Source organism: Uloborus diversus, chromosome 5, assembly GCF_026930045.1.
Source record: "Uloborus diversus isolate 005 chromosome 5, Udiv.v.3.1, whole genome shotgun sequence".
Lineage (NCBI taxonomy): Eukaryota > Metazoa > Arthropoda > Arachnida > Araneae > Uloboridae > Uloborus > Uloborus diversus.
Window position 1 is genome coordinate 33082532 of NC_072735.1, and position 14811 is coordinate 33097342.

Below are 14811 nucleotides of genomic sequence, written 5' to 3' on the forward strand. Positions count from 1 at the left end.
TAGCTATTATGGAATATTTCGGGATAAACTTCCTAAAATATCCTGTTAAACCTAAAAAGCTTTGAACCTTTTTCAAATTAGTCGGCTCTGGAAAATTAAGAACTGCTTTAGTTTTTAAAGTAGATGGGAAAATATTTCCACCCTCGATTACATGTCCTAAGAAATCAATACGTTTTTTCAGGAAATGGGACTTCTTAAAATTGACTTCAAGTCCGTATTCGCTTGCAGTTTTTAAGACCAGTTCAAGCCGTTCAATACCTTCTTCGGGAGAGGAAGACAAAATGATTATATCATCCATATAAGGCAAAACAATACCCTTATTAATTAATTCTCGAAAAATAGTGTTGATATATCTTGTAAAGACCGCCGGAGAGTTACATAATCCGAAAGGGACTTGCCGAAATTGGTATTGTCCTTCATGCGTTACAAATGACGTATATCTTCTGCTCTCTTCACTTACATTTACATGAAAAAAAGCGTTTTTGAGGTCAATAGTACTAAAAATATTGGAGCCCTGCAGTCTATCCAAAATATCTTCAATTAGTGGAAGAGGAAATCTATCTTTTACTATAACCTTATTTAGTTTTCTATAATCAATGCATACGCGCGGTGTCCCATCTTTCTTTTTTACAATAACCACTGGACTGCAATACTCAGAGGAACTGGGTTCCACTACACCTTCTTTTAACCATTCGGCAACCTGAGCTTCGACGATCATTTTTTCTGAGAATGCCAACCGACGGGGATGATGAGATATAGGTACATCATTTTTTACCAAAATTTTTAACTCAACATTAGTGGTTTTAATTTTTTGAGGCACATAGTTGGAAATCAATGTATTTACTTTAGATCTTAAATCAAGAGGAATATCAGGGGAAATATTCATTTCAACTTCTTCAACACATACATTAATTGGCAAGACAGATAAAACTTCATAATGTTCTGCATCTTTGGGTTTAGCTTGAATCGTAACACCATTATCATCAATTATTGTTATTCCTTGCATCAAAATATTTAGTCCGATAATTACATCGCAAGCCATTATTTCGTTATTCACCACAACTACATCTGCTTTACATTTAAAATTGTCAATTTGAATATCACTCTCAAAAACTCCAACTGGTTTTACTTGACATTTACCGAATCCTGACAAAACAGTATTTAAAGGAAGTAATTGAAATCGCTCACCAAGAGAATTCAATTTTTTGAAAATCGATTCCCGAATTAATGTGGCTTGTGACCCTGAATCGACAATAGCATTTTTTACCACTGAGTTACCAATTTTTACTTCTTTATTTAAATTTTTCTTCTTTGGAACATTTAAATGAGCAACGTCTGGTTTCTTATTAGGGCAATTAGAAGCTTTGTGCCCAAAATTTTCGCAGTGAAAACATTTAAGCCCCTTATCCTTGTGTACACAATTTTTCGAAATGTGGTTTTTCAAACCGCAATTGTAACAAATTTTTTCTCTGTAGTTTTCCTTGTTGGTGTTATATCGCGTCTTCTCATTATTTTGTTCATAGTGTATCTTATTTTTATTGTTTAAATCTCTTCTGAAATTGGAAGTATACCCAGTCTTTTTTAAGCGATCATCATTTGACATTTTCAGCTTGGTTCTGTCGAAAGGTTTCTCATTTCTAGCTAAATCATTTTTCATTACTTCGTATACTTTGAGTTTTTCTTTAAAATCATTTATATCGCGCGCTCCATAAAGAATTGTTTTATTTTCCGGTTTATCTTGAATTCCCTTTATTACATAACTGATAAGAGATATGTCATCAATACGTCCAGAAAGAGCCAATTGTTTCATCTTTAAAAAATATTCTTGCGTAGTCTCAGAATGTCGCATTTTACGCTCGCTCATTAAACTATGAAGCGAAGCCGAATTAACTTGTGTGGAATATTCGCTGATTAGCGCTTTCTTTAATTTTTCATAAGAATTAATATTTTGTTCGGTGTTGATAAATAATGCGGCATTTCCTCCAAAACAGCGTTTAGCAAAAATAAATTTTTGAACTTCAGTAAGGTTAAATAACTTAGAAACACTTTCAAAAGTTTCTACCCAAGACGAAATGTTCTCATGCGGTTCTGCATTAAATTTCGGCAGGGAGTGTTCAATATCAGAATAATGTAAAAGATAGCTCGTAGCCAAAACATTGCCTGAATCAGAATAATTAATTACAGGCGGCGGTGCTACTTTGTTTTCAATTCCAACAGATAAATCGTTACTAATAACTTCCTCGTTCTGACCGGACTGCTGATGATCCGAGAATGAGTCATCTTCTGAGTGAGAATGTTGTTCGTCAAGCTCTGACAGCGAAGCAATATCTGTCAGAAAGGAGAGAATGCTTTTTGCTAACTCAGATTTATTTCCTTCCAAGGGAATGTTCAAAAGATTTGCAATAGTTATTATTTCGCTAAGAGAAAAATTTTTCTCAATGTCTTTTAATTTATTTTTGAATTCATCTGATTCTGAGTTGTATTCAAATCCCGTAAAATTTCTTAAGCGCTTTCTATTGGAACTATCCCCGTTATCAGAAAATATAAAACGGTGGAGAAGCACTATTTTTTCTCGCTTAAAGTTTCTGAGCGCAAAGTCAATGTTTTTAATCTCTTTCAACTGCATATTTGAAGAAAATAAATTCACTCACCCCTTTTCCGGATGCTTGAAATCAGATTCTGAGCGCAAAGTCAATGTTTTTAATCTCTTTCAACTGCATATTTGAAGAAAATAAATTCACTCACCCCTTTTCCGGATGCTTGAAATCAGATAATCCAACAGAGAATTTAAGATAGTTCACAAGGCACAGTCACATTTGACTCAGTTCTCTCTCTTTTTTTTTTTTTGCAATTTTTCGGAGACAGTTAGTATCAATCAGTTTTCCGGTTAATCACACTTGCAAACATTATAGTCCAAAATAATTTTCGTGTAGGCGTTCCCTCATATCGATCCTTAATCCCACTTCTGAATTTTTTGTGGGAGCCGAGCTACTGGTAATAACTATGAAAATGCTTGTATTCACTTATAGAAGCACTCATTGATGACATAGTTTTAGCTACTAAACATTTAATGATAACTAAACTACACATAACTAATATTTACAAAAATGATTACAATGCAGAAGTGCAGCCGTCTTGCTGCTCGTCTTAAACCACGTCTTACGTCTTTCGTCTCCTCAAAGTTAATCACTCATCAAAAAGTTTTACCGCCCTTGGCGCTGTTCGTTTTGTCGCCGGACTCTACGTCGTCATCTCTTGGCGAGTTTTACATACAAGAAAGCTAAATTGTATGAAGGGCTGTGCAAGTGTACCAGGGTGTACCAGAGTCGGCACCACATATATATAAAAAAAAAAGAGTGCATGAAATTGGCGGTTCTTTAGGAAGATTCAGCTTATGGTTTAAGAGGAAGTCATTAGTCATTACTAAATCTAAGTATTCACTCAGAAATAGGAAGTTCTGGGGTTTCTCAATCCGGAAATTTTCTATTTTGCAATCTTAAAAATGTATTTTGGAAGAACTTTGGTAATGTTAGGAGTAGGAAAGATTGGGATTTTACAAAAGTAGTTGTTGTCTTATTATATTAGAGAGAGGGTGTCCTAAGGCTCTTCCCCGGAAATGCTCGAAATTGTAGCTCTGAAAACGCAGTTTTAGAAGATCTTTGATGATGTTAGAAGAGGAAAAATTCGTGGGCCACTTACGGAATTTTTTTGACGTATTACACTTAACTTTATAGACTTATTATATCTTAACCGCCTTACAGACGATCTTTGGCAAAATTAGAGGAAACGAATTTCGATGGAAAACCTGAATTTTGCTGAAATTTTAAATAACTTGGCAAGAAAAAAATACGCTGTTGAAATCACTCCTTATTGTTTAATGTGCTGAGCCTTTTGTCCCCCTTTACTTCCTAAAAATCAATAATATTGTAAGTAAAGGGAGTAATTTTTCACATATTAAGCTACTTTTCAATTTTATTTTTATACGAACGAATTTATCACTGATCGTTTTCTATATTATCATTCATTATATTTTTACTTTGAAATAGTAATAAACCGCTATGAAAATTAGTAACACGGAGTTTTTCTCATTATTTACTCTACACCAGGGCTTCCCATATTTTATAGCCAACGGACCTCTTTCGTAGACTAATATTTAGGGCGGACCCCTGCCATCAGGGTGTACAGATATTTGTACTTAGTACTTAATAGGGTGCCGAAAATGAAACATAACACAAAGAGAAGAAACAAAACCATTCCAGATAATTTTATTATCAATTTCTCACTAACATGAGACTAATGGAACATCTGAAATTTCACTTCCAGATCTACGATTTCGCAAAATCTCGTGGTGAAGCCCCCAAATACTCAGCGACATCGAAAATTGCTTAAAATTGCGTTTTTGGAGCTTTAATCTTCGAAAATTACTGGCCCCTACTAATATTACAAAATATGATCTTAACATCGTGATTTCAAGACTTAAATTTCAGAAAATATTGAGCAAGGGTACCTATACCGCCTTTCTCTAATATCATACACAATTAGATTTTCAAACCATACGAACAAAAAAATGAAGTGGAATAGCTCCTGAATATAAATCATTGCTTAAGTTTTTAGGACCAAAATTTTGAAAAAATTTCCAGGGCAGAGCAACAGAACCTTCTTTCCATAAAATCTTAAGATTGTCTACAATTTAGTTTTTTAATCCTCAATTTCGAAAACTTGCAGGGGGAGGAGGAATTGATTTCGATCTATTAAAACGAAATCGATCAGGTCAGTCCTTGAGTTCCATCACTTACCCTAACGTCAATAAATATGGCCTATAATCGCGTTTTTAAGGCTTTAATCTGTAGAAATTTCTGCTGAGATCACTGTAACTTTTTTCTCCCTTAATATCGGCAAAGAAAGTCTAAAATGGGGTCGTTTCCAAAATTTTAAAAAGTATTTTTTTCTAAAAAAGCATGCTTAAAAATATAGGATCTGACCATTTTTTAGTGTACTTTCCCAGTAAAAGTCAGAGAAAGAAGAAACAAGCATGAAAGAAGGCGTAATACAATCTTAAATATATCCCGAAAAACAAAAAAAAAGTCAAAAATAAATGAAATAGATAAATATTGAAAAATTAAAAATTGGAAAGTAGGGTATTGAGATGGGGAAAAATGTCTGTCGGTCTGTCTGTCTGCCCCCCCCCCCCCCAATAACTTTTGAATGAATAGTCCGATTCGAACAATTTTTTTTTTACAAAGATCTCGGCGAGGACATCTCATTCCCATAATTCATTTTTTGATTTGAACAATTTTTCGTTCAATTTTGATCAGCTCAAAAAAACTTAACAGCGCCTACGGGGAAATTCAAATCAAAAATAAATCTTGAACTTTTAAGCGAAGTGGCTCCAAATAAACTTTGTAGGGAAAAGCTTTTGATGAAAAACATGTATCGAAAATATCTTTTTGATTTGAACAAGTTTTCGTTCAATTTTGAGCAGTTCAAATCTCTTAACATTAGCGCCTAAGGAGAAAATGAAAGTCAATATAGATTCCGAATTTAAAGGCGGATTTACTTCGAACAAACTTTGTTGGAAATAGCTCTTGACGAGCTACTCCCGACTCCGACTCCAATAATTTAGGCGCTCCTGACTCCGACTCCGACTCCGACTCCTGTGCCCGAAAATTACTCGGACTCCGACTTCCCGACTTTGAATCTGACTTCGTAGCTTTGGCAAAAATTTATGCGCGGAGGAAAAATGGCTGACTCCGACTCTTGGATATTCGACTCTGACTCCAACTCCTGTATCAAATAATAAGTCCTACTCCGTCTCTGCAAATATTGGTAGACTTGCGGACTTTTGGGGGAAATGACCGATTTCAACTCCGAGTCTTTGAATTTAAAACTTTCGGCTCTCGAAGCTTGCTCTTTTGTCCCAAAATCAGATGGACTCCGACTTTGACTCCACAGCCATGGTTTTTACTGTGAAATAATTGTTTTAAATCTGTTTGATTTTATTTTCAAGCTAAAGTTTTAATTTATGTATTCAGTTTTTGGCGGAGAAATTCGGAGTCTTTTATGTTTCTACATAAAGATATGCACAGATGATTTTTTTTTTTTTTTTTTTTTTTTTTTTTTTTTTTTTTTTTTTGACCATGAAAATTATTTCTTCAAGTTGACCTTTTATTGCTTTTACTTATTTTGGAAAGTACATTAATTCATTCTTAAAAAATTTTCTGACAACAGGGGAAAAACAAACGACTTTTTTTTTTTTTTTGATATAATTATTTTAATGAGCTTTTAATTCGAATTCTTTTTTTTTCCCTTTCTGAAAGCGGTTGAAGATTTTTTTTTTTATTTTTTTGATGGAAAAAATGTGTTTAGCTGCTTTGTTTAAAAGGTGCTGCTATTTTATTTGTTCTTTTATTCATTTTTTACGTATCTACTTCTTTAGATGAGTGAGGCATACTTTATTTCTCGAAATCAGCTTAAAATATTTAAAAAATATATTTGAAATAATTTACGATTTTAGTTAATTTTGAGAATACTGATGAGATACTAGAAAGTCGATATTGGTATACGGGAACGTAAAGCTCGTTTAGTTCTAGACAGAACTTCTTATTAAATAATTTGTACAAGTTTAAAATTTTTAAAAAATTACTTAAATCGGTGCGCTTTTATTGTTTACGTCTCTGTCGTGTGACATCACAAATGATGAAATGCCATTCAGTGTTGCCATTTACCAAGAAAAATATTTAATTCGCATCTTTACTCACGTGTATTGGCAACGATATGGTTGATAGCAAGCGTAGAGCGCGATATTTAATTCGCTTCTTGATTATCATAACGTGGAAACGCGAAAGAAAGATGCGCCAAATTGAATCATTTGTGACGTCATAAAGACCACGCCTTGTTTTCAAAATCGGACATTTTAAAAAATTAGTTTAAAAATAACTGTTGGCAAAATGAAAGTATTTTCCGAGTCCATGTTTTTTTTTGTTTTTTTTGCTCATTCTATCGATTTCAGTGACTAAAATTAGAACTTTTGACTGAAGGAAACAACCCCATTGTGTTCTTAAGACTACAAATTTAAAATTTGTAGTCTTAAGAACACAACCCCAGACTCCCACCCTCTCTCCAGATAAAAGTTTCACAGATCAGATTATTTTCAAAGCGCCCCTCCCCCCCCCCCAAAAAAAAAAAATCTTTCTGCTTGCTCCACTGTACCAGGTGTACCTCGAACACATCCTGCTGCCAATGATTTCACAAAATTATTATTTGCTCTATTTTTTTTAAATAAAATGCTATTTATTGATTTTAATAAATATTAACTGATTATTTTCAATCAATATTTGTTTGTTTGTTTTTTTTTTCGTAACTAATTGATTAGTAATTCTGTTTAAAATTAATTATGAAATATTTTTATAATTTATATTTCTGAATATTAATTAAATATTCAATTAACAATGAATGTGAGGGGGTTTTTTTAATTGGAGAGGCGCCGGTTTTCTCTGGATGCCCGAACCGAATTTTATTCCCAGTCCGAACCTGAGGAGAGATATTTGTGTTTTGGAAAGGATTCAAAGAAGGGTAACTAGACTAGTAAGGGGACTTTCAGATTTAGGTTAATGTACCAGACTTAATAGGTTTAATATGTATAACCTGGAGCAAAGAAGGATCAGAGGGGACATGATTCATTTGTTTAAATTTATCAAAATAAATGATGTTAATGGATTAATTTTTTGCACCGAAAGCAAGACAAGGGAAGAGATCATTGTTTTAAGCTTTTCAAATCTCAGGCTAACCTGGAAATAAGGAAAAACTACTACTTTAGTAGGGTTGTGGGCACTTGGAGCAGCTTACCGGAAGAGGTGGTAAGGAGCAGGGGGATAGCTTTAAGCAGGGGCGCCGACTTGCAAAAATCATTGGGGGAGCTGGCCCAGTCATCACCGGGGGTTTAGGGGGTTATGTAATCCCAAGGAGGTTCCCCCCCCCCCAAATAAAGGTCGATTGTTGTGCCTTGAAAATGCCAATTTACATATTTTCTGGTGTGTATAATTTAAAAAACAAACAGTATGTGGCATGGCGTTTTCAAAGTAAAACAATCCAAAAATTGGTATACAAATTTTTCTGGTTCAACTAGATCACGTCACTTGTCTTAGTAAGAGACATTTTTTTGTTCTATTTTATGGGGAGTCATGCAGTGCCGTAGCTAGGCATCGAAAAGGTAGGGCGCTTGACTTGCATTGAAGGGCACTGCCAGAGACGCCGACTTAAAAAATATCGGGGGAAAGGGGGCATGCCGCAGGAAATTTTCTAAATTTGAGATGAAAAATAGTGAGTTTTAAAGTTTTTTTAAAATTATATAATCAACATTAGAATCTCGAAAACTCGACAAGCCTGACACATATTTTTTGGCTTCGAAAAACGAAAGAAATAAATACAAACACACACAGTATTTTTGTAAAAAGGAAATTTAATTTACGCATGCTTTTTAAGACCAGTTGTTTTTACATTAGTGACATCGGCTAACATATTCAAGTGTAAACGCAGTCTCTCAATGTCTAGGTCATTTTTGAAAAACTCAGTTGATTTTTCAAATGTTCTCTTCTCTTTCACCTCTGTTTAATAAAAGCAAGCACTCTTGTTTAACTGCAATGACCTGTGTGCGTCCAGTTGATGTAAATCGCCCAATAATGCAAAATTGCACCATTTTACAAACCTCAATGTATATTGCCTTGTAGTACAGTCAACTCCCGTCTTACGCGAGGGATGCATTCCAAGACCTCTCGCGTTGGTCGAATTTTCGCGTTGTGGAAAAGGGTATGTGTAAAATTTTTTATAAACGTACCCAATTATTTTAGACACTTGTAAACACCCCCTCAAACTGTTAAAAACCATCTCTTAACTAACTGTACATTACTGTCTCTTACATAAAGAACTGAATGTTTACTTGTATTTAAAAAAAAAACCGTTTTATTCAACATAAAATACTGCTACGATGTACAAAATCAATGATTAATGGGAAAGAAAGAAAAAATAAACCGGTATACGGTAGACACAGTATATAGTAAGAAAAGCAAATGCATCTTTAGTTGTACTGTACTGTCGATCAATTAATGATATTCGTACACAATACATGAGCAGTTTCCATTTTCATAAATTTTTGCAAGACACTACTCGGTGAATTTTCACGGATTTCCTTTTCTCGACTTGTAATTGTATGTACGAAAGAATCACTCATACCTAATTCTCGTGCTACCTTCAACGCATTTTTTAGTTGACCATCAGCTTTTCAAGAAGCTCTAGCTTTTCTTTAATTGTCATGAAACTTTCTCTTTTTATCTTCACAAACTTTAGATGAAACAGCGCTCTTAGGTGTCATTATATTTCATTAACTTTCGTATTTAAAATGAAAAGGGAACTTCTACTCTCAGCGATGGTAAAAGGATAAAGATACATTCATGCCAAAAAATATTTTAGTAACCAATAGCAAAGCTGATACGAACACACCACGATTCCCTTCCGAGAATTTTCGTGTTGCGGTGAGGAATTCGCGTTAGGTCTGAATACTGGAGAAAAAATCGTGTTATAGCTATTTCGCATAAGTAGCGCGAGTCAAATGTTTTCTTTTGGGATTTTGAAAGTGTGCGGTGAGCTGCCTTCATTGTTTTCATACTTCTTTGGTACACGTCGATTCCGAGGAAGGGAAGGATCATCATTTTGTGAAGGTTTTCTTTTAAACACGATTCCCAAAAGTATTCAAAACTATCACGCCTCCCATTTTATATACAAATCAAACTCTCATATATATTTTTCCAGATCAGCAACACTTAGGTGAGCGCGCCGCAGCGCTGCCCACCGGCAACAGACTTGACCCATAAGTTCGCGCACTGGGACAAATTTTTACAGTACTCGCAGCACTGTAACACTATCATCATTCGCACCACTCGTTTTCAGTTAACCTGCTTACACAACCGTAATAATTATTTGTTTTAACTCATTACTGAATATATTTTACAAGGTAAACTATCTTCAAACAAGGAAAATAAAAGATAAATTTATGAGTTTAGAAAGCATAATGTAACTTATGATTTTCTTGATTTATTGGGGGGGCTCTGCCCCCTCAAAAATATTTTTGAGGGGGCTCGGGCCCCCTGAAGCCCCATGGAGTCGGCGCCACTGGCTTTAAGATTAATTGATCTTCATTGAGGACTAATAAATTCACTAGGACCAGCCTAACTGGGCCAAGAGCCTGTTGTTGGTCGTCACATTTGTATATTTGTATATTTCTATATGTAAATAATACACACATAGAAACATAGATACATACGCTCAGTTTTTAATCCTCACATAAATAATAGCCGAAGATCGAGTAACCCGTGTGTTTCAACAATGAAACTCGCGCCACAGCATGATAATTTGATAATATGTTTTGGTAATGTTTAACCAAGGCTTCACTCGATGCGCGTCTTATCAGGCTCAGTCATTTCAATAAAAGTTGTAGTATGAAATCAATTAATCAAACAAAAAACCCGGTCAGACTCCAGGGACATCTGTTGGATTTTTTGGCAACTTTTAACTATATAAACACCGGATAAGCTCATTTTTAAAGAGAACTAGAGGACCCGACAGACGTTGTTTTGTTCAAACTTTTTAAATTGAAAAGTTAAAAAATTTCAATAAACTATCAAGTGTTTGAACCGTTCTGTTGAAACAAATAAGTAATAAAAAATGTTTTAAGCTGCTATAATGTCAGAATGCGTATGTTTTTCAACTTGATTTATCTAATGCCCATTGAGCAGTTGTTTTATTAACTATTTTTTCTCCCACGCTTGATGGTTTGTTCCTTCAGCCATACTCAAAGGATGAAAAGCGTCCTCAGATATTAAGTGTAAAAATCTAACTACCCATCTAGAACAAACACGAAATCCCGCTGCAACATCCCTCATACGGAAAAGAATAAAACAATCGAAAAGATACCGTTTAAAAAAAAAAAAATGATAAAAGTAAAAACTGCTCTGAATAAGCGAAAATCACTATTCCATCTCCCCCTCCCGATGTAAAATAAACATTCTTCAATTAAAATGACTAAAAACTCTTTAGGGGCCTCCTTAGCTCTATGGTAAAAAGCTTCGCTTCATATGCCGGAGGTTTCGGGTTCGATCCCCGCCGGTGCCTTGGGTGTTATTTCTTCTCTATATGCTGTAAATCTTTCTTGTGTTGTTCTATCTGTTAATAAAAAAGTCCAACATATCGAGGCAATGGCAGCAATCTTTCCGTAGTAGTTTATTACGAACACGCTAACAAAAACTCTTTAAAAACGAAAAACAATTCTTTGCAGTTTGAAATATTTCGCCAAATAAACAAAAAAATACAATAAATTACATTAACAGTAGCTTTAAAATGTAAACAAATGATCTCTCAACTCTATTGTTTATAGCCAAAGTCGCCAAGCCACTACGTTACTGTAATCCAGCCGATCAGTGAGCGAAGTCAACTCCGACCGATTAGTGGCCCGATCTTTTGAACGAAAACTTTTAAAACTTCATATATTGCCTAATTTGTTCTTTCCACCAAAGATAAAGATCTTCCACTGCACTGATCTTTTGTGTACAGAACTACCCTGTTGTAATTTATCTGGACGAAAATAAAATTTGTTTTGTCTTTAAATTCCATCATCTTTTCTTTTAATAATATACTGATTAGTTTGATAATCCTTAAAGTACTCTTGACATTGGTCCTAAAACCCAGATGGTTTTGAGCCGAGAAACAAATGTTGACGGTACTTTCTGATCATTTGGTTAGGAAAACCTAAAGCACCGATCCGGTCACATGGTTCAACTACAACGATAGAACACACGTTTTGCGTGAACCTTCCAGTACTTTACTTTAAAATATATCACGGGACCTAAAATCGTTGCTTTCAAGAAATGAAGGCTTCATTCTCTCTCTCTACGTTTTATCTATTCTCAAATGACTTCTCACAGTTAGAAATTTCATTACAAAAAGCAGAGCTGGCTTTCTGATTGTCCTTTGGCAACGGCTTAAATATTTATTTCTATTCTTGCTCAACAATAGGTTAAAATAAATATTAATCATTTGGCAGATATAAACATCCAATGTTTTAATTAATTAATTAATTAACAAAAACGTTTCCGATTCGATCCATCGCGCTTCGAAACCATGCTTGCCACAACTTAATTACACACAAAAACTTTAATCAAAATCGGTCCAGCCATTTAAAAGCCTTATGGTGACAAAACGTCCGCACAGAAGATTTTTATATATTAAGATAGGTATTCAAAACTGAGTTCAAAAGTATTTGAGTTAATTTAAAAGCGGATTTTTTCTTCCTGGAGAAAAGTGTTTGAAAAGATATTTTAGGCAAAAAGTGAAAAAATATGAAACTTTGTATTCAAGAAAAATTAAGTTTTGAAACAAAATCACATGAATATAAGCTGAGGAAGATGTTTATCTAGTTGAATCAATGTAAATTCCGAGTATGAAAAAAATTTGTGCTAAATTCTTCCAACTTTTCTCAATGAAGCATTTTCAAAATTATTTGAGTAATGTAACTGCAAATCTTCAATAAATATGAATAGGAGTTAGCATTTATTGAAATTTATACATTAAATAACAATTTCAAACGAGCTTAAACAGAAGTTTTCTGTTTGAATAAAATGTTTCGAAAATGCTGGGTTTTTTTTTTTTTTTTTTTGGAAAGGGGAAAAGAAATTTGGTTCTGAAGAAAATTATGCTTAATATTATAAAATTAAACATTGCATCTTATGGACGAAACTGTACTGTCTATTAAACATATGAACTATGCTTCATAATTTGTATGAAGAAAAAATATTTTTTTACTTTCATTATGCAAAAATTAATTACACACATATGCTTCTTTAAGCACAACTGATAAATATATTTATCAGTTAAAATAGAAAACAAATGAAAGTAGCGATTGTTTCTCATAAATATTACTGACCCAGGCAACGCGGATATTTTTGTTAGTTGATAAATATATTTATGGAAACAGCTTTTAGTAATTTTTTTTCTTACTTTAAATTTTAATTCAAAATTAGTTATTTTTTAAGACATATTCTAAAAATGATGAATAGCTCAATTTGATATCTTTATTTTTTCACAATAAGAACTAATAAAATGTACAAAATATGCATAGAGATACAATTATGTCAAAGAAAATTATGTAGAAAACATATCAAATAAAAATTTCGCTATGAAACTGATCGTTAGTATCAATCATTATACATTACAATTTGTATCATTAAGGAGTACGTTGTATGTTAAGGAACAAGAAATTTCAATCATTTAAAAGTACATCGAAATAATAATGAATTCACCAGGAAAAACATGGCAATAAAAATTTCAAAAAAAGAACAGCTGGCAGCTTTTTATTTAAAGATTTTTATAAACCAACATTCCAGCCTTTAAAAAAATAATAATAATAATTCTTTTTTTTTTTTTTTTTTTTGAGAACAAAACTTTTGCTTGTTGAAAAAATAAATAAATAAAATTGATAATAACAGTTAAAAAAATAAAAACAAACATGTTCAAAAGGTAAACGGTATTCAAATGTTTACGCATTGTGAGGAAATTTAAAGGGGAGAAATTTCGCCACATAAATAAATTGTGACACAAATAATAGTTTAATAAATTAAAAAAAACAAGCTTCCGTAGCAGAATGAACTAAAAAGTGAAAAATAATCTTTGAATGATAGTAGTTGACCAATCACTTAATTTTAATGTAATACAAAAAAACCGTGGGGTGCTGTTTATTTACATTTTTGCATGGACAACAAACGGAAGAAATTCAAGAAAACTAATAAGAAGCCCCCCACGCTTTTTTGTATCACATCATTCAAAATTAAGTGATTGGTCAACTACTGTCATCCAAAGATTATTTTTCACTTTTTAGTTCATTTTGCTACGGAAGCGTGTTTTTTTAGTTTTTTAAACTATTATTTTATTTTCTTCTTTTTAGTTTAACTTGTTTTACGAAAAAATATTCATTTCAACATTGTTCAAAATTTGTTATATTCATGAAATTTGTCCAAAAAAAAAGCGACTAAAGGTCTCGGGTTGCATTAGAAACTAGGTCTCTCGAACTCCAAAAAGAGCAAATATACCCCTTAAAGTGTAACAGCCGAGCTCTAAAAACATTCAACTTCGCTGATAAATTGACTGTGGAGTAACTGTCTAATCCAGCTAATCCATCTCAGTCATCGATGTATGTGTGCGGAAATCATATCTACATTACTTTGAAAATTTGAGATGCTTTTGAATAAAAGTTTTGTTCAACAATGGTCTCATCAGCAATGAATTTCCAACTGAAGGCTCACCTAAATTTTGGCATGAAGTTAGTTAAAAACAATTATATTTCCATGTTTTAATTACCTTGGAACATTGGAACAAATTTTGTCTGATGCAGAAAAATTAAAGGTTTTTGTAGATATTTTTAAATAATTTTTGCGAGCTTTTTTTAATGTATTTTTTTAAATTTTTCCTTTTTCACATTGTTGGATTTATGCCAAAATATTGATTAAAATTGGAGGAAACTAACGATTAAAAGACTTAATTAATTAATTTGATTATAGAATATTGCATTGTCATCGGGTTTGAGGTCGCTTTGCCAAATTTCAAAAGAATCCGATCGCAGGAAGTGGGCGAAATTTGAGCTGCAAGATTCCGTTACGAGATACATACATACATATATACATACAGGTGAAGCTAATAAAAGCGTGTTAAAAAAAGCACGTAAAGATCCACAAACTTTTAAATTATTTGCTAAAGATCAAATTTAAAAAA

At 33.1% G+C, this 14811-nt stretch overlaps 1 protein-coding gene across 2 annotated transcripts in view; it reads right to left on the reverse strand.

Annotated features, from left to right (window-relative positions):
* Positions 1 to 14811, reverse strand: part of LOC129221851 (multiple inositol polyphosphate phosphatase 1-like) — a 76871-nt gene that overhangs the window by 48340 nt on the left and 13720 nt on the right. The window lies entirely within an intron of this gene.